The following is a 24,785-nucleotide window of genomic DNA, read 5'->3' on the forward strand; positions in this document are numbered from 1 at the left end:
AATTCATTCCACCTCCATTAAGTATTCATACACTACTTATTGGTGCATCACCTAAGCATTCTGTGTAATAAAAAAGACATCTAGAAAAGAAACAGGGAGAAGCTGGCTCAATGGGGAAGCTAAGGCAGAAGGTTCTGTTTTAGGCTGTGTTCTCTTACATGCAACTAGAGGGATCTCTAGTCAAGTCATTCCTAAGCAAACTTGGCAGCTGTCCTAAGAGACTGATCAACATTCATCCATTCACTATTCATTGAAGAATTAGAAGAAGACATGCTTTCTCTCTTTTTGTGTTTGTGTGTGTATATGTATATGTGGCATATGTGTGTGCGCGTGTGCTTGTGTATACATGTACATATATATTACACATACATATTTGCATCTAAACTGAAGGTGTTAAATATCTTGTTATTGAAGGTTAGTCTCTCTGATTACCATTAGGAATAATGATAGCAGTAGACATTAAGTCATCATAGAACATCCTGATGAGGATATCCAAAAATATTGATATCGTGCCACATGCCAACTCTACACTGAGAAGACTCAGGCTAGCCTGATCTCATTTAACTTCAACAGGATTCAGAAGGTTAGTTTCTATTATTTGTATTCCTTTTGCAGAAGAGGATATTGAAACTTGAGAAATTAAATAATTTCTCAATGCAAGACAGTGAATTCGCATTGGCAGACAGAAAGGCAGAAGTTCATGTCACCCAACCCATTAGATGGGCATACATTCACTCTGGTGGATTAGTCAATATCAAATCTTACATCATATCAACCTAGGAGACTGAAAAAAATATGCACAATGGGAATAGATCAGACACCACATCCCTTCTAGACTTTTTCCATATCAGAATTTAACCTATTTTTTATATTAATGAATGATACTTATTTCTACCCATCCTAAGTAAGATGAACTGGACATATTGTATTAAAGACTTACCCAGCAGAAAACGACACTTCTGTGGGGACAACAGGGAGTTCGATGCTCAGCATGTCCAGCCATCTGCAATTTACTTTCTTATCATCCTTGTTTAGTGCACAGATGTGTCCACAGAACCCAGAGCCCATGTCCCAACATGAGTCCCTAGAAAGTGTCCCATGCGCTCCTAACTGGAGCTGTATGGGGAGTGAGCTTATTACTTAACTCTACTGTATTGTTTCCCAGTATGGGCCCTGTTCAACACCTCAATGGAAAAGGTGATTTATCTCCAGGGACAATCTACCATGGATATATATTTTTTATTGATAGAAAACAACCGTTATATTTTGATGGCAATTCAGGTAGAGATAGACATGTCCTTTACTTAACATGCCGAGGATTTTGGGCTTCAATGTCCACACATCCCCGGGCGTCCTTGTGCATTTAAGAAACATATTCTGGGAGATTCTGTTGCATTGCTGAATGGACACTGATTCCTCTCAAATTCTCAAGTGCAAACGTCACTTACAACTCGACGGTCACATCATCTACTATGACAACTCTAGTAGATGATGGCATTTTTCACAACCTAAGCTAAGTAAGAGGTGACAGAGTCCCCTTTGCTGAGCAAGTGTCTTCTGCAATATGACCTCAGAGTGTGCCTACCCAGTCCTTCACACCCTGGCAGCCAGCTGCCTAGAATCTGCTCTTCACCAGAAAGCAACTGGGGTTCTATCTTAAGGAGGTGACCATTCTTGGATTCTAGTCTTCTTCCTATGACATGTTTGCTAATAGCTAAATTATACATATGGAGCAACTATCTTTCTCCATAATTGTTTATTGGCATTCTGAAAATGGAATATAAGTAAATTATTACCAACAAAATTCTTCTCTGTGTGCACATGTGTATGTATATAAACGCATGATTTTTAACTTAAATAATAGCTTTGGCAATTCTCCTATGAGGACATCAGAGAAATCTGGGCCAAAATGCAACCCTTCAGGGGTTTAGCCAGATGTTATAGATTACCTGGCCATTGCTGTAAGGGAGAAAATCAACCTTAAATCATCAATTCCTGCTGATCAGGATGGGGTTGAAAGTGGCCATTCTTTCCATACAAAGATTCTAACTAAACAAATCATCAAATCGACTCTGCAGGAATTGTCGGTGCAACAGATGTTAACAGCAGTCTACACCAAGGGCCGTAGCCTCATGAAAGATTATAAAGAAAACTGTGGGACCAGAAACCTCTTCAGGCTTCCGACTTGAGCAGGTGGCTCTTCTAGGTTCCAACTTGAGGAATTGAGGGGTATGGTTTGTTTTGTTTTTGACTTTTTTTTTTTTTTTTGGATAAGCCCATTCGGACAGTGTTCCTGCATGGAATGAAATGACTAATAACACTACTAAAAATGTCAAGTACAATACTGAAAAATGTCAGTATTTTTTTTTTCATTCAATCGTGTCAGCAGCAAATCCAATCTGAAATACGCTGACAATAGCAGGGCTATGAAAACCAATATAGTTGATGAGCCGGCCATCCAATAAATTATATATGTGTACATACATACATTTGGATGTGCTTCCCCCAGACTTAGGCGACACTTGCGATCATGGGACTTAGGAGATACAATGGCACGTTACAGAATCTGCTCGCTGACGCCCGACATTCTGTCCCCCTCATATGACAATTAATGCCTAATATGGAGTGATGGGACAGATACCCCAGAGTGGTCAAGGTCCTACAGAAGGTTATAACGTCCTTTACCAAGGCCTCTAACACCACCACCGATGATGAATTCTGGGGCTAGCTTTGCCGATGGCTCCCTCCCCTGTATGAAGAGGCTATGTTGAACTTGGGCCCTGTTCTTTCACAGTCCTGAAATATTTATGGCAACACATTTTTAAATTTTTAAGAAATCCCCAATCCTTCCTAAATTCCCCATGGTTGCTCATAGTGCAATTAATTTGTTGTTTTTGTTAAATATGTGGACAATAAAATAAGGACAGAAAGATCATTCATTATGATTGTGTGTGCTGGTGTGTGTGTGCATGCATGCATGTGTGTTTAGTATATCATTGCTCAGTCAAATAGCATAGCATAAATGCTCAGCTCTCACATCTGACCACTTAACCCTAGCACTTTGCCACTAGGCATAGATTGTTTTAGGAAAGGGCCCAAGCCATAGACATTCCTATCCTGTCTCTTCAGGCCTGAGGAGGAACAGTCCTCTCTCAGCATCTTTTAAAAGAAGAATGAGTCCGAGTGGATTTCTCTGTTAAAGTCCATTACCAACAGAAGAGTACTGTGCCCGTGACAGAAACCACTTGGTCCTCAGAGATGCCAGGGTATGTGTCTGCATCTCTATTTCATGAGTGGGTACATTTTTTCTTCTTCTTACACATTCTTGATTGTTTAATACCCCAGGAAAATAATGTCTATGATTTAGAATGCCGTGAGAAATCAGATTCAGAGGGAGAGGCCAGGTTGACTCAACAATGTGAAGCAAAAAGCAAATGTGGCCAGCTCAAGAAGGTTGAATGTCATTGTACATACTGGCCCTCTTCAAGTTTAAACAGTATGTGGGCATTGCCAAGTGGGCATGTGTATATGCATATGAATATGTTTGCGTGTGCATGTATGGAGGCCAGAGGTTGACATCTGGCTTCTGCCTCTATTAGTCCCCACCTGATTTTTGAGGTGGGGGTCTCTCACTAAGCCTGGAGCTCACTGACCCAGGAAGAATAGAAGTATAAGATATGTACTGTGATAGCCAGATTTTTATAGACTGTGTACACCAGGCAAAGGTTAAAGGGTAGAATATAGCTCACTTCTTTTTCAGGCATTATCAGAGGTTAAAGTTTCTAGGAAATATTTGGCCCAGGGAAGTGTGTTACTGTGCAGAGATTTGCAAAGATACTAAATAGTCCATTGAAAAACGCAGAGAAACATGAAGGGACTTGATTCTGCTTTTCCTTTTATCTTAAATGTACACATTGCTTTGGGGCCAGGCAGATCAGTCTGTGGTTTAAAAACACCGGCTGCTCTTGTAGAAGACCTGAGTTCGATTTCCCAGTACCCATGTGGCAACTCATAGCCCTCTCCGATTCTATTTCCAGGGCATTGGACTACCTCTTCTGATCTCTATGGCCACTGGATGCATGAAGTGCACATACATACATGCAGACAAAACATTCATACAAATATGATAATATAATTAAAAAATGAACCATACCCATGACTTCTTTTCTGTTTCCAGCTTTATTGAGAAGAGGCTAAAGCCACACAGCATCTGGAACAGTGGCTAACATCCACTGAGCTCATGTTTCATGTGAGCTATTTCAAGTCTCTCTTTTACTGGGTGAACGAGGGGCCATTCTTCTGTACAGTGATTGGTATAGGAGGTAAATATAGTCAATAGGATGCATCTCTGTCAGCTAGTTCTGGCTGATATAAAATTCCATTGTCTAAACCATGATGCGATAGTAGACAGATGATAGATACATAGGTGCACAGATAAATAGAAGTATCAAAACAGATGACAGGAGGATGGATTGATAGATAAACGTTAGATAGATGATATGTAGATGGCTGAGTAGAGAGATGAAAGATAGCTAGATGATACATAGATGGGTAAGATAGATATTAGGGAGAGAAGATAGATGTATGATAAATAGATGATAGATAGATGGTAGATATATGATAGATGACTGATGATAGATACATGATGATAGAAACATAGCTACATAGGTGATAGATGGATAGGTGAGGGATTCATAGATAGGTGAATAGAAATATAGGTGGCAGATTGAGGACAGGAGATTCAAGACACTCCATTCACATCTTGGTCTGCCAGGCCTTTTTCTACTACCTTCTGGACAACAGGCACTGTCCTGAACTTGATGTGACACCCCCTGTTCCTTTGGAGTTCTCATCCCTTGGGATACTTGTGCAGTGTTTAAAGTTCTTTCTACACATATCCTATGTGATTGCCTGTTCTCCTGCATCTCCATGCTGCTTCCATGTCTTAAGCTTCATCCAAAAGGAAGCATTCTCAGAGCTCTTGCCTATTATTCCTGCCTATGTGTATGCATGCACGTGTGTATATACATGTGTGTGTTTATGCATGTGTGCGTGCATGCAAGTGTGTGTATGTGTGTATGTGTATATGTATGTACATGTGTATGTGTGTGTGCAAGTGTGTGTATATACATGTGTGCATGTGTGTGCGTGCAAGTGTATGTATGGGTGTATGTGTGTGTGTGTGTGTGTGTGAGCATGAGTGTGTTTGCATGTGTCCATGTGAGTGTACATGTACATGTTCAAGCAAATATGTAGAGGCCATTGGCCAATGTCAGACACTTTCCTCCATTTTTTTTCACCTAATGTTTTGAGACAAGATCTCTCACTAACTTGAAGACCCTTAATTGTGCAAGCCTAGGTGACCAGTGAGCTCCAGAGATCTGCCTCTTTCTGACTACAGACATTCAGCACTGTACCTGGCTTTTATATGAATGGGGTTCTCAAGTTTGTGCAGCAAGCACCTTACCCACCAAGCCATCTCCACAGCTGTTTTAACAGTCTTATGAGTCTCACTATTTTCAGCAATATCGCCAAGCCCATTTTCAACGCGCTTGTCTTTGGGGTCTTGGCTAGATTTTATTCTTAAATTCAAAAGAGTATATGTACTGTGTCAACAGTGCATTCTACTCAAACTCTTTATACCTTTGTCCCTGATAACACCCCCAACAAATAAACAAACAAAAACCTTCTTGTTATTCCTTTTGCCTATTTCAACCTCATTTAAATATTTTAATTATTGCCTATGAACACATTTTTGTTTACAGTGGCAATATGATGATCAAAAGACATTTGCGTCTTGAGTTGTTTCTCTATGTTACCTCCCCTCACCCACACACATACCCTAAATCCCCAGGGAGTTCATTGCACTAGGTTTCCATATCCTTGCTGAAATGTCCCCTAAAACAATGTTCCTGATCTTGTCTATGCTGTCTTATTATGTAAATAATTTGCAGTGTGTGGTAACTGTGCTTTGTCTCTCTTGTGATAAAATATCAACAAAAGCAACTTAGGAGAGAAAGTGCTTATTTTAACTCACAGGTCCAGGGTAGAGCCTATCTTACCAGGGAGATGCAACTGATCATGTTCACAGTCTAATTGAGAGAGAGAGAGAGAGAGAGAGAGAGAGAGAGAGAGAGAGAGAGAGAGAGAGAGAGAGAATGTATGCTTGCTTGTGCTCAGCTCAATTTCTTCTTCTTCTTCTTCTTCTTCTTTTTTTTTATGATGCAGAATAGGATCAAACCCAGGGAATGGCACAGCTTCTTTGGGGCAGAATCTTCCCATATCAGTCAACGAAATGAACACAGCCCATGATGGATGTGCCCACAGGCCAACCTAATCTAGTCAATCCTTCCTTGAGATGTTCTTCCCTGATGGTTCTAAGTTGTATCGACTTGACAATTAAAACTAGCCATGACAGTAACCAAATTGACATATGACTCTCAAGATCTTATTCCAAAATTTTAAATATTTCATGTAATTTTAAAATAAAATGTACATAGGTAACTAGCAAAAACGTAGATATCCAGTTGTCTCAGTCATCTGTTCTATCTTAATTCGGCATATTACTTGTATGATACAATACATATTCTCCTGTGTATCTTATTTCATTTGGGGCTCTGTAGTCTGTTTCATTCCTGAATTCATCTATTTCACCCATGTTACAATCTCTTTAATGATTGTATTCAAATAGCAGACAGAATAGTCAGTAACCTCACCCTTGCACCTATCAATTGGAGTTCTTCATTAAAAACTTCCTCCAACAGATAGATTTTTATAGGTTCTTCTGCTTATTAATTTATCCCAGTGATCTTTGAATTTAACATGTCACTAAAACAAAATTCCAAATTAGTATCTTGATTGAAATTTCTTAACTGTACAATTAAATATGGGGCAGTGGAATCCCTAAGGCTTATTTGGGTACCTCAAAAACTGTAATTGTAAATCTTCTTTCATAGTCTCCTTTAACTCTATCCTAAGATATTGAAGAGATTTTCTTCTCCTGCTCTGTAATTCCTCTCCCTTCCTGACAACAATTTTCTAACTTTAATTGTTGTTGTTTAGGTGATTCCTTTAAAATGTTCCCCCCTTCATTTCTCTTTGATACTGTCTACATTTGCCACAGTATGGTTCTCTCTAGACACATCATATCTTATACAGGCAGAGCAAAGCCTGTGTATTAGGGAACTAAAACTGCTTCCTTCCTGTATACTGGTGAGTCTAAGCATGGGTGATTATCTGTTGCTGTGTTAGAATTAACACTCATGGCTTCAGTAGCCCTCCCAGAAGTAAGAGTTTATGTATTTTTCATTTATCTTTTCAATGCTGCCCACCATCTTTTAAAATATTTATATAGATAAGATATTGTGATGGAGCTATTGGGCAATACTTTACCAAGGGTAGAGTATTTAGTTGGGGTAGTGTAGTTGCTGTAATAGACAAAAATGTATTTCTAATAAGCAAAACTTATTTCTTGCTCCTTTGATCTTTAAATATGGGGGCTGCTTCAAAACTCCTAGGACCTCCTCCAGTGGAAGACTTGGGAGAGGCAGTCTCCTTCCACATTATGTTATTCTCCTGGTCACTGAAGTCATTTCAGTTCATCTAACAGATGGGAGGAAAAATCACCAAGAAATTCATATGATTCTCCTGCATCAGACCAGAAAGATCTCTGTGTCATGACCCTGCCATTCGTTGGCCTGAGCATGGGCATGTGACACACCCTACACTGAAGGATCCTGGGAAACACCTGTCTATCGATATGCCAGAAGAACAAGGGTGAGGTTGTCAAGCACACAGCTGTGTCGGATGAGGTTGTGCACTATCATGTGTGATTACTGTTGGAGAAAGAGACAGAACTCCTAGTTCTGTGTGGTTTGTCAGAAAACAACCTGGGAAGGATGCAGGGCATGCTTAGATGAGCAAGTCTCTGCTTCACTGAGTGTCTTCTACCAGCTCTCTCTTATATGACTTGTTATCCATTCAGTAAACTTTGCCATCAGTGTGAAGTGTCCTCTAGGCTTTCCTAGGAGGAGGCGAGGACAAGAGGACTATGCTCAGTAAGAAGGGCCCTGTCAGTATCTGCAAGATGTTGATGAAGACAGGTTCTAAGAGCTACTTGCCTTCTTTACTCTCCCCTCCTATTTATTACACTAATCCATCCCTGACCACTCAGATCCCTCAGCAGCAAGTCACCTCAGAAATCCTCCATCCTACTTAGTTATTATTAATATTAATATATTTACATTGACACATAATGCATTCTCTGTGTGTACATGGGCTTCTAGAGTGTATGTGTGGAGGAGACCAGAGGAAAACATAAAGGAGTTGGTTCTTACCTTCCACTAGGTGGATCCAGGTAACTGAACTCGGACCACTGGGCTCCGTGCAAGCTTGTTGACTCAATGAGCCATCTCATTGATTGATTTCTGCTTTGATTTGAGACTGGGAATAAGGACAGTAATTGCACCTATGGTGGAGCCAACTAATCCCCCTATTCTTCCCAGGCACCGTGAAAACTACTCTGCTGTATAATGTTCCTCTTAAGAATCCTACAAGGGAGATACTACAAGGGAGATTTCTTCCTCCATTCACTGAAAAACGGAGGCACAGCTCAGCAAGGTGAGTAGCTTGCCCAAGTGAACAGAAGATGGGGAGTATTTGAACACAGGCATCAATCTACCTATGCCTTAAATGTGAATTTCTATGCTGTGGGTTTAGACTCACTGATCTGAGTTTAAAACAAAAACTTCCCAACCTAGCTAACACTGTCTTCCTGATCTAACAGATGAGTTCCTGGGCAAGCATTCTTCTTGACAGAAATGTGCACACATGCATGTGTAACACAGGTGTGCACAGACAGCAGTGCAAAGCCAATGTCCCCTGTTTCAGCCATGCTAGCTTGTCCCGTTGACCACGCCCACTTGATCTAGAAATGTTTGTCCCTCTGCCTGTTGGTGATGCTGATGTGAGCTGGACAGAATGATCATGGGCCTCTCTTAAAATTTTCTAGTCAATGGGAGAGATGGGTAAAATTGAAGTCAGGATCCGAGCATTGCTTACAGTCATGAAGACACATGGGGTCTTGGAACATAGTGATAGAGGGGATGTTTAAAGGAAAAGCTCTCATTTAGGGAATGCATGTGTAAGCCCATGGGTACAAGCTGTGCAGTGAGGAAAGCAGCCCCAGAAACCTGAGGGAGAAATCCATCCCCAGCATACAAAAGCCTGAGATAGGGATGGGCTCAGCTTGTTTAAGGAACAGAGACTTGTTGAAGTCTGCAGAGGGAGGGGCACATGGGGCAAGACAGAAGAGGCTACAGCAGGCTTGGAGAGAAAGCAGGAGTTGGATCACATGGTTCTATGGAGACTGCGGAAGCCTTGGGCTCACAGTGCAGCAAGGGACAACAGCACTGGGTGGTCTTGAACTAGGAATAAGGAATCACCTGATCTGATTTTCAGTTTTCCTAAGATCATTCTTGCTGGTCATGTAATATCACACCAACTTGATATCCCCAAAGGCTCCCTTCTGGTTGAATGTGAAGGCATTCTGTTAGCACCCACTAAAAATTGGATTTGAAAGTTCTATGCTTACAGCAGGGACAGCACAGTACTGCACTGTACTGTGCTATAGACCACATCAGGCCTGTCTACCAGGCCAGGTCACTCCCTATGTTGTGTGCATCGAGGACACTGCCACTGAGCATTCTGCAAAGTTCCTGGAGTCTGGGTCAAGGCAAACTCTGCCTGCATCTGCTGTAAAGAGCATGGGGCGGTGGGTGGGTGGGGCACATGTGGAGTCTGGGTTGTAATTTTAAAAATGTACGTATATAGTTTAAAAACTTAGGCTTCTACTCCTTTAAGAGCTTTAAAATTTTATTTATTTATTTATTTATTTATTTATTTATTTTAATTTACTTAATGGGTGTGTTTGTGTGCCTATGTGAGCTAATGTGTACTGCATACAAGCAGGTGCCCTCAGAGACCAGAAGTCTGCTTGGAACACTGCGAAGCAAACTTGGGTCTCCTGCAAGAGCAGAGCCATTTTTCCAGTCCCAGGCAGTCTCTTGAAATGTATATTTGATTTAAAAAACCAAAAACCAAAAACCTGCCCTAACATGTTTTTCCTTGACACAGATGATCCCACTGCAAACTTTGCGACACATGAGACTCTCTCTCTCTAATTGAGTCATTTCTGCAGGTGTGCCATTCTGGGCTGCATGAGCCCACAAATGCAAACTGACATTGCTTCTATATGAAGGGTGTTGGGAGACAAAACCCTAAGAAGAGCTGAGGCTTGCAAAAAAAAAAAAAAAAAAAAACATGTGAAGGACACAATTTTAACAAGGGCTTTCTGAGCTAAGTTTGGAGGGAGAGGAAAGGGAAGAGATTGGGAGGCGATGATGCAATTTGGCCAGATGACCGCGGAAAGCAGAAGGCCTCTGGCCCCTCTCTGCTTCCACCTTCTCCCATGAGAAACAGACCCCAGGGCTGGCAAGGATCGTGCTCACCGTGGAAAGACCACGTAAGCACTAACTTTGGGATGGAAGCACGAGGCTCCTGTATGCAATTAGGGAATTAGCAACTGGGTTCACTACAAGGACAGTCTTGTAGAGAATGACTGAAGTCTGCAGATGTGGCCATGGGGTATCACATGAGAGGACTAGCTTCATCCCACTCCAGTGTGTCAAGACCTGTGAGGGCAAATAGAGCAACATTTCCTTATATTAATACCTAACACCCCACCCCCACCCCAGCCCTTGCTATAGAAGACCCCCACTGTCAACTTGACAACAGTAAAGCTCACTTTCCAGCTGACACGTCTCTGCAGGTACAATGTTCTTGATGAACTCGAATACAGGATGATTTAAAACTCAGAATTTCACACGATGGTAAAGAATAAAGGCTGTTCCCCCAAGTCCCATTCAGCTCTAGAGAATTCTCGCCTTGCAGACTGAACTCGGCTCTAGGAGGCCATGTTGGAAAATCGTGTCAAAATTAATGTGGCTGCTCAATGACTTAAGACAGCTACAAGATGATTTCCAAGGAATTGTTACCCAAGGGTCTGGATGGAATCCTGAAGTAGACTAGTCCTTGACTTGGATTTTTTGAAAAGCCTAGATTTTTCAAGCTTGAGGTGGACCTAATTCAGTCGTTACCCCCATACATCCTTCCTCAACCCCCTGATAAGTGCTGTCCTAAAATTTATGTAGAAAGACCTCTTTATATTTGTATGTGGTTCTTTTGCTTTCAAACTTTGAAAAAAAAAAAAACATCCTTTGGGGCCTGAAGACTGAGAAAATAAATACATTAAAATGGCCTACAAGGATTGCTTGTCAAATCCGTCTGCCCTTGCTACTTCCTGGTCATTGTTGCGGACTTCAGTTTCATTTCATAAAGAAATGCTCTTAGCTACACCAAATACCTCTATTAAAGCCTTCCCTTGTCTGGTTTATCACACCACCCATGAAGCTCTCCAGAAGAGAAGCTGGGAGGGAGCAGGAAGCTGGCTGCTTTGCTCTGCGTTTTTAAGAACGAATGAGTCAATTCTGGGTGGTATAGGTTTATAATCCCAGGGCTGTAGAGACAAGACTTAGGCACAGGCTCATCTGTGGAGTTTGCTGGCCAGCCAGCCTCGCAGTATCAGCAAGAACCAGGGCAGAGAATGTCTCTAAATGAACGCACAAAGGAATGGACAAACAAATGGGCAGTGTCTAAAAGGACTGGCAACAGAAGTTGGCTTCCACAAGCATGTGCCCACATATGCACACCAATTTATACCTATACCCTCCCAGACAGGAAAACACACAGGATCTTGGGGATTAAGAAACGGGGAGGCATCAGCCAATGAAATCCCGTGCCTAAATGTAGACACTTTGCAAATGCCATCGGAACCCAGGTCATTCCACGGATCACTGTCTCTTGACCTTTTAGTTACTAGTTATCAGAGTGAGGTTCCTAGGCCCATCAATACCAGCTTTGCTGGTGCTGGAGTTGGCTCATTAGGAACTAGGGGTTGAGACCCTGCAAGGTGCACCCCACCTGGCTTCCTGCTACAGCGGAAGTTCCCTCAGGCCTGTAAACTACTGCTTCTAACTGTGTTTCCATCCTGAGTGCCCCGGGCTAGGCTCTTAAAAATAACAGCTTGAAAGGGGAAAGAAGAAAGGAAGAGAGGAAGGCAGAATGCAGGCCAGCAAGTCTCCATCCAAGGAGTCTTGTGAAATCAGTAGCTGGGGAGTTGCCGTGGCTTGAGCATAATTTAATCTCCAAATTGCAAAAACATTAACATTATTGATTGATCAGACATCAATCCAACAGAAATTTAATTAAATTAGAATGTGTCACTGAGCAGACCCGGCTGCGTCATGCATAAATCTCAGGTAATAAGTTGACAAAGAGACCACGGCCATGGCTGTCCAGGCCCAGCTGGATTCAGCCTCTGTCATCTTCTCAGAGACGGGGGCGAAGCTGCAGGTAAAATGGGGTGAGCTTCTGATTTATGTCGCCCACAGAGGAGTCTTCAGCAGCTGCAGAATCCAAAGAGTACCTCTCAGGGTGGTGTGATTTACTGGTGCCCTGGGCTGGCCAAAAGCCACTGGGGGAAGGCCCGTGCCTCGGGCCAACCCCTGGCTAAAATGCTGACTATGCTTAGATGCCCTGGATGAGAGGATTAGCACTTGGGGTGTCCTCCCAGGCAAATGTGTCCTCTGGAGGAAGCCTAGTCCTTGGAGTGGGGAGCCTTGCACTTGTTTGGCCTGTCTGCCCCGCCTCAGGAATGTATTTTGGTGTCAGTGAGTGGCTGCACCTGCCGTCCCAGAAACAGGTCTGGAGTGGCCCCAGCGGGCTCCAGCCTCAAGGCAAATGTATCCTTAACCTGTGGGGCCCAGTTTCCCTGGGGCAAGCCAGGATGGAGGGAGGAGGGGCGGGGCTTGAGGAGCAGGCAGAGCATTCTGGGAAGTTACAGATAATGGAAAGGCTCTGCCATGCACAGGGAGGTTTGAATTTTTGGAGGTGGGAGAAAGGTGATGTCTGAGGACAAGAAAATCTAGATGACAGGGAATAAAATCCAGAGACGTGAGTGTTCCCTGGAGCATTGTAAACCACCCGGACTTTTGTTCTGGGTCAGGGCTGCTGCTGCTGGGAAAGAGAGCCGTCCAATGGCAGCTCCTGAACTCAGCTCAATGGCCTCTAACAGTCACAGGCGCCTATGTCCTGTAGCCATCTTGTGGCAAGAAAACAGTGTTCTGGACAATCCATAGACGGCCCCCTGCTTGCAGACTTGTGTCCCCTACCGTCATGCAGGTGTGCCCCAGGCTTGCTCCTAAACCGAGCAGAACGCAGCCTGGTTTATTCCTTTGCAACTGTTGCTCCTGTGCTCTAATGGCTGGAGAGTAGTAACAGAAACCTTCTAGGCTATAAGGCCCCACGTTTCTTTAGAAAACAAAGAAAGCCTGGTCCTAATGCTAAAGACTGCGAACTCAGAGACCAGAAAAGATCCGTTATGGAATGCTTTTCCCACCTCTGAGCTGTGTGGCCTTTTGGGTGAGTAAGCTTATTTCTCTGCACATGAAGTTCTTTTCCTGCTTACTTCACCGAACTTTATGCAGGTGCAGCAGGTTACAGTGTTTAAGATACGCTCTCTGCTCGGGGAGCACATTTACCTATGGAGCTTCCTTTAGATCCACAAAGAGTTTCAAAGCACAGGCCCCCGTTACTGCTCTCACACAGATACAAGATGCCTCGACTCTTAGAGCATGCGTTAACAGGGTAAACAGATGTCACCATGGGTTGCAGATATGAAGTGTGCCTATTTCCTTTCCCTCCCCAGGAACAGACCCTGTCAGGATACTTAGGGAGAACCCTAGTCCCTCACAAGACCCACGCTGGCATTCTTCCAGGATGTGTTTGCTTGTAGAAGGTAAAGGGTTTTCCAGGAGGTCATGTGAGCTGGGGAGACCAGAACACTCATTCTGAGGAAGTAGGAAGTTCCTTGAAATGTCCTTTTCCTGTGTCCTCTGAACCTTGACACTTGTGCTGGTTGGATCTTTGCCAGCAGAGACGCCCATCCTTTTTTTCCTGGCAGAACATGGTGGGGGTGAGAGGGTCAGGCCATAGTGCCTGATCCCCTGAAACTCAGAGGTTCCTACCACCCAGGACTGTGTTTGCAGGACCAGGGCCTTCCCTTTTGCCTTGGCTGCCGAAAGGGTTCTACAAGTTGAGGGTGTTACCCGAACCCCAACACGAGTTCCCAGAATACAAGTCCGTATTTTCAAAAGTAAGCACAATACTGCTGCCTGCAACAACAGTCAATGTTGCTGAACTCAGAAACCTGCACTAAATAAATAGACTTTGTCACAATCCCCTATAAGTACTAACGCATTTGCCTCCATTTGTCAGCTGAGAGGCATGAGATTTAAAGGTCTGGGTGGCTTGCTTGCTGTCCACAGAGAGACATGGAAAGCCAGAGCTTCGCTGTCAGAGATGATGTTCGGACTTCAGAATTGATCCCTGTGCTGATGGATGGAAAGATGGTTGGTGCCTGGAAGACTGGCAGGCGTGGTTCTGCATGAGTTTGTGTTTCTTATTCTACACCAAGTCCTGGCCCAGGTGCTTGGCACAAGTCAGATGGCTTCATGCCCGAGAAAGGACAAGAGGTTGCATCCAAAACACTGGGCCCCTGTCACTAGCTGTCAATAGTTGGTTAAGATACATGGATCGGTGAGTCAGTGGGTGGATGAGTATGGATAGCTAGATAAGAGTACTATGCAATGTTCAGGAGACAGTAGGAAGTCTCTCAGTGGAAGCCAGTGCCATCATAACTTTTATAAACATCACTTTTTTTTCTATTCTGCTTGTCCCCACAATCCTCTTGGTGGTGTTTCTTCAACAACATATGGCTGCCTGTCATTTTATAGGTCCATACCTGTTGGACTTTTCCAGATGACCTTCTCTCCCTTGTTGCTCATCCTTTGTATACCAGCTCAGGAAGAAGGCATGACAAGAGTGGGTGGGAGCTAGAAGGAATTACTTTGTGTGGTGGACAAGCAGAGCCTCTCTACTCAGGAACTTGCAGAGATCTCTCTCCTGTCTTACAGGCCCTAAAAGATGCACAGGTATCACATAGCTTGGTAGAACTGCAGTTACAAAGTGTCAGCATGTTTCTCTTCACAGTTACAAGTAACCAAGGCATGATGGGATAGCAGAGTGTTGATCCGGACTAGCTGACATATGACAAAGTCAGTGATATCACATTCTGGGTGACCCATTTTCTTCTTTATTGTGTAAACTTGTGTTTACCATTGAAGACAAAAAGTCCCTAAAGGCAGAATGAACAAAATCACTTATTTTTAAGAAATGTTCTTACTGAATACAGACATAATTTCTTTCTCAGATTTGAGACAAAGCACAGCTTCCTTGCTGAAAAAAAAAAAAGAACTTATAGCCATCTTCTCTTGTTCTACCCAACTCAGATGTCTCTGAGGAAACTTCTTGAATCCTTTCCTTTCCCTGAGTTCTGGTGTCATTTTTAAAGGAGTCATTATATACGAGCATCTTGATTGACTCTTTCAGGAACAGGTAGGGAGAGGATAAAGTTTCCAGCATGCCCTATGTGAGCTCAAAGGCTGAAGATGCAGAAGAGAACTAGCCTGTCACTTGGTAAAATGACAAACTGCCAGTAGAAACCCAGCAATGCCACTCTCCATAATCTACCCACATGGCACAAAATCCATGTCCAGGGCTAGGGATGTGGCTCATTGATAAGAAATGTGTTTACATGGCATAGATGAAATCCTGGCTTCCATGTCTTCACGCAACATGGTGGTGTACACCTGTAACTCTAGTGCTCTGGAGGTGGAAGCAGAAGGGTCAAGAGTTCAAGGTCATCCTTAGGAACATGTCAAGTTCAAGGTCAGCGTGAAGTACTTGAGACCTTGTCTCAGACATATTTCCATGCAAAGACTTTTATGGGAAGGCATCCGGAGTGATAGCGTTCACCAAAGGTTTTTTTTTTTTGTTTTTTTTTGTTTTTTGTTTTTTTTTAAAGGTGGAAATCACTGAACTGTCTAACTGGTGAAAGGATGTGGTGGCATGAATGGGAAATGTCCCCCTAGAGGCCCAGGTGCTTAAATACTCAATCCTTGGTTGCTAGTATGGTAAGAAGATGCTATGGAACTGCAGGAAGGTTGAACCTGGCTGGAGGAAGTGTATCACTAGGGGTGGGTTTTGAGAGTTTATAGTCTCATACCACTTACTGCTCACTCTGTTTCCTGTGTGCAGGTACGATATTAGCAGCTAGCTTCCGGCACCTGACACCATACCATACCTTCCCACCCTTTATGGTCTCTCCCACTAGAACCATCAGCTAGAACCTCCTCCCTGCCTTACGCTGCCTCTGGCCACGGCAACAATTCACATGTGGGATAACCAAAATGTGTTACATTCCACAGCAGTGTGGGATTTCCCAATAGAAGACATCATAGTGATCACCCTTGAGAATCAAAAGTAAGCTAAGTGGGAAAAGGCAGAGACAGGTATATGTCTAGAAGCTCATTTTGTAAAATGTCCAGAAAACAAACAAACAATCTGTAGAGACCGGAAGTAGACAAGTACTTGTCAGGAACTTTCAGGTAAAGGAAGAAGTGGGCAGAGCCTGTTAATGGCTATGGGTTACACTGTTGGGTAGCAGAAGTGTTCTAAACTTGGAAGAAGATAAAAATCATACAACTCTGTCATTTCTCTATCTATCTATCTATCTATCTATCTATCTATCTATCTATCTATCTATCATCTATCTATCTATCTATCTATCTATCTATCTATCTATCTATCATCTATTTATCTATCTATCTATCTAAATTCATAACATTACTAATAAAAAAAGGAAGAAAACATCTGTCCTGGTGAGGAAATGGATGGTTGAAGTGTCAGTTGCAGGTCTGGAGAGTGTCAGCCAGCCAGTGAGTAAACATGTTTGTAATAAAGATTGGTGCCACCCCTAGTAATGAACCCAGCTCCTACCCTGATGGAGTATGCATTCTGATGGACAGCACATGTTCTATAATTATGTAAAACCCCATAGTGAAGGCTGTATTAAGGTCTTTGAAGAACCCCAAAAGATGAGCTTCAGTATCGTGCCCACATTTCATGATGGCCTATGAAGAAAGAAATGGAATTATGGATAGAGTATACCTTCTTTTCTAGCCTCCCATCCATACCTTTCACTCACAACAATGAACCACACTGCCCCATCCCAGGATGAAAACCCCTCTCATGTTCACATTATGTTTTATAGGGAGAAGGGATTCTTAGTCTCTTTTGCAGAAGTTGGCAGTGGTCATCTTGTGATACGGTCCTGCACGGTGCCATGAGGAGTGCCGAAAGGAAGGCACAACTCCTGCATCTCCCAGATAGGAAGGACTCAGATCTATCATCTCTTGGGGTACTCTTGCTCTACTTCAAATGGCCAACGGATGTTCCCTTCACAAAGACTCGACAAACCCAGAGAAAGGGCACTTGGTCTTAGCCACAACGTCAGACAAATAACCAAGTGAGAACTAGCTACGGGCCTCCTAGATCCAAGACAAGTCAGGGCACACAGATCTTATCCTCTCCCTGAAAGTATGGGCACAATGGAGCCAACTGTGGGGAAGGCACAGGGTGAGCCTGCCTTTATGACATTATTGATTGATTATCCACCTGCAGCGGAGCAGCATGCCCGGACAGACAATAAAAGGACAGGCTTAGCCATAGCACGGGCTCTCCTCACTAAAATAGATTTTACACTTAAAGAAATAGCTGATCTGGGGAGGGCTTTAATGACATTGTTAAGTTTTAAATACAAAGAAATCAGATCTTTGGGAGAGAAAAAAAAAAAGAGAGAGAGAAATCACCCTACACATTTTGCCCTTTGTGTAGTTCTTCTGGTCATGTTTTCAGGTCTGAGAGACACAAGCAAATGATGTTGAACATTCCTCCTCAGGAATCAATCCACTGAGGTAGTTTGTTTAGTTTAAAAAAAAAATAGACCTCCCCTAACTGTGAGGAGAGAGTCAGCAGAGAGATAGCAACAGCCAGCGGGTGGGAGACAGAAACTTAGATGAAAAGGCAGAGAGGGCTAGCATTGTTTGTAATCTTTAAGGAAGATTTCAAAGGCTGTTCCCTTATGGAAATCCCTTCTGATGACACCAAAGAAAATTGGTCTATGGAAACATGGCTGTGCTCTGTGTCACCCTTCCATGTTTTACATTATTACTTCCAAAGATGTTAGGAGCCACTTTTGTTAAAGGCGAAGATGGTTAAGCTGTATCTGGCATAATACATAAAATTTTGATTTTTACCTATATGTAAAAATCAAACAACTGGGATTTTGTTTAAAAAAAATCACCAAAACCATTTTTCCCATTTCCTGTCTGTGGGTACAATGTGACCATTGCCTTATTCCCCTCAGCACCATGTCTTCCCTGCAATGATGGACTGTATCCTCAACACAAGATCATCTTTACGTTGGTATTGTCTGGCTTTTTGTCATAACAACAGGAAAAGGAGCTAATAGTCACAACTGAGAGTGAGAGGAGATGGGCATGGGTACAGTGGTGGAGGGGGAAGCTGCTTAAGCCAGGAGATGGGAAGGGAGGGGAGAGGAGCAGAGAAGATGGGAGGCTGTTCATGGGTGTATTGTCTGCCTGACAGATCATTCTTGCACCTGACCCTCCTATAAATCTGGGGAAACTGAGAAAAGAATGTAGAAACTTAGGCTCATGTTGAAATAAATGGCTCAGATCACAATTCTAGGATGTCTGTCCCTTTCCTTATTGCTTTGATTTTGTGAGAGTCTATGTCGCTTTTTTTTTTTGTGATTTTTTTTTAAGATATTTTCTTTATTTACATTTCAGATGTTGAAAATATGGAACACTTCACGAATTTGCATGTCATCCTTGCGCAGGGGCCATGCTAATCTTCTCTGTATTGTTCCGATTTTAGTATATGTGCTACCGAAGCGAGCACCTATGTTGCTTCTTGTTACTTGTTCCTTTTGTTGGTAAGGAAGGAAAGCCCTGAGCACTGTCCGGATCCACAAGTGCATGCCAGGGCTGTCCACCATGAAGAAATCAAAGAGCGTAATTCCTCTACATCCCTATAGGGGACATGTTCTTAGCATAGCTGGATGTTAGGAGATCTCTCAAAGCACCCAAGGCCATAGCCTAATGGCAATACACACCTTATCAATAAAACAAACTGTCTTGTTATGAACAGTAGCATCCTCTCATTGCTTTATGTATTGCTTGCTTCTTTTCTTTGCATGTTCCAAGAGAAAATAAGACCTGCTAAATCTGTCCCCGGACAACCAACTCTTCAGTTAATTTTATGTAATTTTATTGTTTTTTCCCCTTTAAATTATATCTTTATTGAGCTATATTTCAAATAAGATTTCATTGTCGAAGCATACGACTCAGCTTTCCCCTTCATTTACTCCTCACAGTGCCTCCCTTGCCTCCTCTGCCCACCCAGATCTACTCCCTTTCTGTCTTTCATTAGAAAACAAACAGGCTTCTAAGGGATAATAATAAAATAAAAATATAACAAAATAAAATATAATAAGGTAAAATAAAAACTAACACATTAGAACTGGACAAAACAAACAGAAGGAAGAGAGCTCAAGAGAAGACCTAAGAATCAGAGATCTACTGTGATCACACACTCAGGAGTCCCATAGAAACACTCAACTGGAAGCCATATCATACATGCAGAGATCTTGTGCAGACCTGGGCATGCTCTTCCAGTCTCAGAGAATTCATCTGAGCCTTTATCATTATTCTCTTCTTCAGACTTTCCCATGCCCTGGGGGGAAGGGAATTGATGGAAACATCCTAGCTAGGGCTGAGTGTTCCAAGCCCCTCACTTTCTGTATAATGTCTGATCCAACTGTATTTTATCCCAGCGAGGTCTTATCTTCCATAACCTATGATTTCTTCTTCAAAATCCTAGAAATTCACCCTTAGGATCATTGTGAGAAGCACAAATGGACAACCGAGGTACTGAAAGTGTGTACTGTGTTAGAAGAAAGGACAGAGAAGATATGACTGTGGTTAAAGGGCGACAACAGTGGGGGAGCAGTCAGGAAACAACGTGGTAGAGAACTGCTGTCACCATCTTTCAGGTAATTTCAGGTAACAGAACTGATTATCTCCTTGCTTTGAAGCCTCCTCAGTAAGATCTTTTAAAATATGATTTCCAAAGGTAATAGCCGCAGAACTAAGCCTTGATCCACTCTACCATCGTAAGAGTATTAGATGCTATATAGTCGACGTTCAAATATTCTCATGTGGCTGACGAGCAACACCTCCAGGTCAAAGTCTTCTGACAAGGCCAATAGAAGTCTCCAGAACACCCCAGGAAACGGAGAGCAAGGACAGACACTGGTGGTGGTTGAAAAGACCTAGGAGGGAACTGATGTAATTACCTTAATTTGAACTTGGCAGTGGCCACAGCTGTCAAGGACACTCCTCTTCTTTGGGATGAGGTGCCACTGGATCATTTTAATGACTGTGAGGGCCTATTGCGGCTGAATGATAGCACTTCAAAAGCCACAGAGGCACGGATCTGTAGAGAGGAGAAAGGCACGGAGCACCTGGGCACAGAAATGGAAGTAGCTTTTCCATTCTCCAGCAGAATCAGCTGGATGCAGGTTACTCAGAGTGGAGAAGGGGTCCAGCCCAGGGAGCCTAGTGTTCATATTTTCTTATGGAAAACTACTGCAAAATCCTGTGTTTCCATGTAGGGATAGCCCAGAATTTATCATATTCCTATCATGAGACCAATAAGGTCAAGGTTTCTGTATCTCTGGTGCTTGCACACCTGAAACTAGACTTGTGTCCTGCTCTGGTGCCCCCCCTTAAAGTCTCTCTCTCTCTCTCCCTCTCCCTCTCCCTCTCCCTCTCCTTATTATTATTATAGGAGGTGTTGTGTGTGTGTGTGGTATGGTCACATGTCCAGGTTGGCCTCCAATTCTCTATGTAGCCAAGGAGGCCCTTAACGTTCTGATCTTTCTGCTTCTACTTCCAGAGTAGTAGAGTTGCAGGCATGCACCATCACACCGAGTTTTATTCAGTGCTAGGACTGAGTCTGGGGCCTTGTGCATGGCAGATGAGCACGGCATCAACTGAGCTGTACCCACAGCCCACTCATAGGAGATTTTGCAATTTTCCTGAAATTCATTATTGATAGAAGCAACTTATTAAAAAAATACTCACAGTCAGTTAGGTAGTATTAATGCTCGTTTACAGATAAGATTAGGGTTGTAATAAGGACTTACCTAATGTCTTGGCACTACATTAAATAATGCAGCTCAAATGTCTAAACTCGTCTGTGGAATAACTCGAAGTATTCCTCCTCCTTGCTTTCCTGCCCTATCGCTGTGAAGGGCCACTTGTAACGTCCGGTAGCCTTCCGTAGTTCTGCTTTTGTTTGTGAGTTTTGCACTGCACACTTTGTCTACACTTTACAGGCTTGCAGAGAAGACTTTCCGTTTCCACATTTGCAGTGAAAGGAGGAAGCCGTGCAGATGGAATCCTGGGATGCCACCTAAGATCAGAGAGCTCTGAGCAATGAAACAGAGCTAGGGAACCTGAGGGTTGTCCCAAAGCCTATTCTGCACTTGTGCCTCATTGTTGGATTCCATCTGAGGGAAGAGAAACATCAGCCAAGGTCACACACTGAGAAGTGAGTCTTGGAGGTGGCTAAAATGAGGCCTTCTCTAGACTCTGGTTAGCCTCTCTGTTTACCAAATCTTGGCCTGTGCCATCCCAGTGAACTAGTGTAGCATCTTGAATCACCTGTATACCACTCCAGTGTTCCATCCTAGTATACAAGAGCTTTATCCCTGTGTTTCTTGAAACCACCCCAAGAGACCTGGGTAATATTGTTTTTTGTGGTGTACCATCCCAGGACTGTGGTGCCAATGCTGTGGTCTTCTGTTACCTTGGAGTACCATCTCTATGGGTCTGGAAACAATTCAGGTGGACCTGTGAACCAGCCACTCCAGTATAATATTCTAGCATGGCTGGGGAACCATCAGCATACTTGGGTATTATTCTAGTAATCTTGTCTGTCATCCCAGTGTGACCAGATATCAAACTGAAGACCCTGGCTAGCACCTTTGTGGGCCCATTACAGTAAACCTGTATTCTGTCCCAATGTATCCCAACACTATCCTTATGTGGGTTCTGTGAACTCAGCAACTATAATTTCCTAGATATGTATGACAGGTAGGTAGCTCATTTTTAAGATTGGAAGGGACATCAGCTTTAAAATTTGCTTCCACACTCAGATGCCAGGCTGAGGTTTGTACCTATAATCCTATACTACATGCTACATGTGTAGAGGGATCCATCACTCTGACCACTCTCTGCTGGCCTGCAGATGGGAGGCCATCTAGGAAGTCTTCCTTTTTTTTACTTGGTTTCAGATCCAAGGTGAAAGATTAACAAACTTAGAGCTCTCATCCCCAAACATACCTTGACCACCTCCACCTTGCTCCTTGTCTCTGAGACAACACCCCTTTTGGTCTCTGGTCTGATTCTATTCTATAAATTGAAGAATCCACACAGGGCAGGAAGGCTGTTGAAACCCTGTTCCCCACAGAAAGGACAGCACAGATTCCCCAATTAGTAACATGTTGTCGGGTTCAATTCTTTTCCAGCTAAAATTGGGCAGGCAGAATTCCCCACTGAGGTAAAAGACAATTTTTTTTTAAAAAAGGGATTCTTTTACAAAACATATTTTTAATTGCTTTGGATTTTTAAAATAATAATATAAAAAGAGCTAACTCCAAGTATAAACTGGTATGACCCAGATTGTGATGAGAAGAATGAGGCGGGAGGGGGAGGCTCCCCTAGAGCCTGAGGTCAGGTGTATGGCTATTATGGGAGAAGAAAACAGTATCCCTTAGGAATGGGCTTCCTCTCACCAGGCAACCTGCTCTCTTTTATACCTGGCATTATAATGGGTGATCTGAGAATTTTACTATAGGGGAGATCAGGCAGGTTGGGGGTTGGATGTCTGGCATGGCATCTCAGAGTTGGGATTGCATAAGGCTGGCCAGGAGGTTTGGTTTCAGGACCCCATAAACAACAGCCTATGTCTCAGTTCATGGTGGGCTTGAAAGGCAGGCATATCAGAAACTGCTGCGTCTTCAACAAATCATTGAGGAATGATTTGTTGGTCAATATTGGTGACCTGGTAACTCTGGGGAAGAGACCAGAAGTTATTCTGAGAAAACAGTGGCATCCCGAGTTCTTTGCAGTTCCCGTGTGTTCTACCAATAGAATGTTCTCGGTTCTGGCCAATAGAATGTAAAGTGAAGTGGATGGCCACCTCATTTCCAAGCTGGGTCGTGCATGCTTTCCGCTTGACACTTTTCTTTCTCTTTCACCATCTACTGGGCAAGTCGAGAGAAGAGTAGGAAAGAAAAAATAATGTGTCAGAGTCACGCTCTGGAGACCCTGAACTACTCCTTGGAAGAGATCCATCCAACCAGGTGCATCTAACCTTATGGGATGCTGTCTACACAAAAATTGATTTGTTTCCTGTTTGTTTAAAAAAGTTTCTTAATCTACTCTATCCAATAGGTAAGGTAACACATGACTCAGGAGGACAGACTGAGGGAAGCTTAAGGTTCTTAATAAGATAAAGGAGTAGATAGGTTGCAGAAACAAAAATAGATCCCCAAACCAGCAAAGCAGAAAGGAACCCTGCAGGGTACGGGAGCATATGTTTGTAGGCAGGGATCCATACAGGATCTAGAGCAGTGTGAACCCCCACTCACAGACTCTTCCCCATCTCATCCCATCACCTCTCCTTCAACATCATCAACATCCAAAGTACCAAAGTGCTTCCCAGTGTTTGATTCCTTTCATTTCTAACATTTGCCCTACAAAGGAAGCTTTGTTACAATCCCATCTTGTCAGGAAGGAAAGCCAGCCTGGCAGTGAGCAAGAAACTTGCCCAGAGTTGCCAGGTCACCAATCCTGACAACTTGATCTTAGAGGCTGGCTGTTGGCCTTGTTGAATGTTTCCCCCCGCCTTTTTTACACATCCCCTCTCAGGTTTTTCCTCTTTCCTATTCTTACAACTCTGTGCATCCACCCATCCACCCGCTCATGCTCATCCATCCATCCATCCATCCCCTCACCTGTAATCCACTTACTCATCTAATTCAACTGTTGATGCATCACCCCTCTGGCTAGTCATACATTTATGCACCATCTGCTGCTCATACATTCATCTGCCCATCTATCTATCCATTCATATAATCACCCATCAGCCCATCTATTCATTCATTCACAGATTGTCCATTTGCCCATCCATCCATTCAGCCACCACCAGTCTACCTAGTCATCCATGTAATGACCCACAGATCCTTCTGCCCATCCATCCATCTAGCCATTCACTGCCAAACCGTCTACTTATCTATTCAATCACCCACGGACCACCCATCTCTCCATCCATGTATGATTTACTCATATACACCTTCTGATGACACTCTGAACTCTACCCTCAGTGTCAGCCCTGAAACCAGAATGGTGATCAAGAGTCCCCGAGGAACATCTATTTGGGTAGGAGTAATAATCTCTCGAAGATGTCAACTCAACAGCAGCCACTAAAGAATGGTAGACTTTCTCAGACTGCAGGAAAGTTAAATAAGCTGCAATCTTGGAGGTCAGCCTAGAATCAGGAGGGGGTGATAACAGAGGGGCGGATGACCAAGGTAGAGAATTCTGGATCACAAA

At 43.2% G+C, this 24,785-nt stretch overlaps 1 protein-coding gene, 1 long non-coding RNA gene and 1 other non-coding gene across 4 annotated transcripts in view; 1 reads left to right on the top strand and 2 right to left on the bottom strand.

Annotated features, from left to right (window-relative positions):
* Maf (MAF bZIP transcription factor) overlaps positions 1-24,785 on the bottom strand; it is a 358,548-nt gene that overhangs the window by 214,442 nt on the left and 119,321 nt on the right. The gene's annotated exons all lie outside the window — the stretch shown is intronic.
* Positions 13,472-22,826, top strand: LOC110299626. Its single transcript, XR_002378497.1, has 3 exons — positions 13,472-13,539; positions 19,984-20,165; positions 21,503-22,826. It is a non-coding gene; the product is annotated as an uncharacterized LOC110299626 (long non-coding RNA).
* LOC115031870 lies at positions 18,896-19,002 on the bottom strand. The gene has a single exon (XR_003837506.1). It is a non-coding gene; the product is annotated as a U6 spliceosomal RNA (small nuclear RNA).

Source organism: Mus caroli, chromosome 8, assembly GCF_900094665.2.
Source record: "Mus caroli chromosome 8, CAROLI_EIJ_v1.1, whole genome shotgun sequence".
NCBI classification, from domain to species: Eukaryota; Metazoa; Chordata; class Mammalia; order Rodentia; family Muridae; genus Mus; species Mus caroli.